Source organism: Coccinella septempunctata, chromosome 6 (genome assembly GCF_907165205.1).
Source record: "Coccinella septempunctata chromosome 6, icCocSept1.1, whole genome shotgun sequence".
Taxonomy (NCBI): domain Eukaryota; kingdom Metazoa; phylum Arthropoda; class Insecta; order Coleoptera; family Coccinellidae; genus Coccinella; species Coccinella septempunctata.
The window spans coordinates 8,736,729-8,739,307 of record NC_058194.1 but is presented as its reverse complement, the minus strand read 5'-3'; positions in this window follow the sequence as shown (position 1 = coordinate 8,739,307).

The following is a 2,579-nucleotide window of genomic DNA, read 5'->3' as shown; positions in this document are numbered from 1 at the left end:
CAGATTTATAGGGACCTAAAATGGGAAACCATAACGGAATTCATGAACAGAAAAGCAGAGAAATTATTCGAAACAGCGAAAAACCATCCGAATCAAGAACAAGAGATCAATTAAAAAGAGATTAAAATAACAACAGAAACTCATTGAAAAATTCAATAAAGTTTTAATCCAATAAAGGATAAACACATTAATCCCAGCACGATAATGTGCGAGAAGAAAACCGACTAAGAGACGAACGGTTTATAGGCAAATGCCCGGAACCAAAATTCAAGAAGCAGTAGGGTTTTTAGTGGGTCTCGAGCTCAGGAGAGTGAGAAACGCCACACTTGTTCCCCCTCAGGAGAGGGTGGTTCGTCTGATTTGCAGATTTTCCCCCTGCTACACCAAAAAAAAAAGGTCCAGTGCCTTTAGAGACATCAACACATCTTAATGCACCCATTACTTCGTCCAATTCGAAAACAACACTCGTCAGATAATCACTACTATATAAATTTTGAGTGCATTCAAAAGCTGAAACACCCTGATCTTCCGCAGTTTCATAAACCCCATGAAAAAATTTAGCAAAGAGCTCAGCTATGTCCCCCGAGTTATTGCCTGTTTCATGCCCGAGATTCATCTCGACAGGAAAACGAGAATTTTTATTCTTACGAGCAACATGCCTGAAAAATTTTTTCGGACAAATAGTAACCTCATCCTCTATCCTTTCCAAATAATTCTTGTGATCCAAAAATATAAGTTTTTTACATAGTGATCTCAAGTTTCTGAAATGACGAAAATCATTGAAGTTCTGATATTTCTTCCACTTTTTATTAATTCTTTGTTTTATTTTGATTAGTTTGATAGTTTTCATGGAGAAAAAAAGAGGAAAGTTTCTATTTCCTTTTGTCTGAGGAACACTCTCCCTTACAATATCGTTTACAATTTGATAAAAAATATCCACCCTGAGATTCACATCACTCTGGAGAACACCAACCCAATCTACCGCTTCAAACCTTTCATTTATCGAATCGTAGTTGGCTTTCTTAAAGGGCCTGTTCCGATATTGCTGGTTTTACTGGCCCGCAATCTAACAATAGAACTCGAACGACTGGGCCAATAGGCATCGTCTCTGAAATACTGACAGTACTGTTCAGGAATATCGGAACAGACGGAAAGTTGAACGTGAATAAGTAGTAATTCCGAGTCATTCGCTTGACAAGAGAAGACGAGCTACAGTGCTCCTAGTGTTATAAAAGAGAAAGCGGACGAGAAAGTCGAAGTGTCACAGTGCCGTAAAAGTGAAAGCGGAGGTGAAAGTGTACACTGGCGAAGCTGCGGAATTTATGATTCCGTCTACGAAACGTCCGAAGTTTTTTGTAAGTTCTATAAGTGTATGTGTTATAGAGCGGAAATTCGTTCAAATTCAGTGTATTCAGTGTCGAGTCCAGATCCCAAGATCGCTGGTTCCACGGATATCACTGGTGAGTCGATTTATTTTTCTGATAGTATAGAAAATATTTAATTTAGCCACATAGCTTAATAGTAACATAGTAGTAAGGATTTCCAATATTCATTATTATTCCGAAATATCTCATATAGTTCAATACAGACAAAAAGCCATGTCGGAGGTCTCAGACAATGAGAGCTCCTACATGGAAGCTACGTACACCGAAGAATTCAGCGATGGAGATGCAGAGGAGCTTGTAAGGCTCAAAGAAGAGAATGGGCAGTTGAAGGCTCAAATAAATAAACTGACTGAAACCGTGTCTCAGTTGGTCGGGGAGATACGCCTCTTGAGAGAGGAAGTTAACAAGAATAAAGCGCCTCAATCCCCTAGTTTTGCTGAAATTGCAAAACAGATTACGGCACAGAAATCCCCCACATTTGCAGAAATTGCAAAGCCGGTAGCGGTCCCCAAAAATTCCTCCAAACAGGAAGTAGCTCCAGAACCGGAAAAGAAGAGAAATTTTGCAACTCAAGTTGCTAAAACCCAGAACGCGCCGCCCAAAAAACGCGCGCGTAAAGAAAGTTCATCTTCAGACGAAGAGACCGCGAAAAAAGCAACGGAGTTACCTAAAAAAGATAAAATTCCACCCATCACGACGATGGGTAGAGCCGATTGAGTAGAGATCTCAAAAGCTCTCTACTTGAAGAAATTCAGCTACAACAGAGCAACCGTCGTAAAAGACGGGATCAGGATCGTAGCCTCGACTGTGGACGACTACAGGAACATAACAAAATATTTTGACCAGATTGGTAAGGAGTACTTCACGTACCAGATGGAGGAAGAGAAAAAGATATACGCAGTTATAAGACATCTCCCAATAGATGCTGATCTAAATATAATAGAAAATTATCTAAAGGTCCAAGGAACCCATGACGCCGAGGTGTCCAGAATGACATCCAATAAAACCAAAAAGTTTATACCCTTATACCTGGTAAAAACTCAGAGAAAGGAGCTTTTCGAAATAAGACGCCTCTACAATCTCTGCATTGTAGTGGAATCAAAAAGAAGGGCAGAAAATCCAAGCCAATGCTTCAGATGTCAGAGGTACGGACATGCCCATAACAAGTGCTCTTTTCCATACAGATGCGTCAAA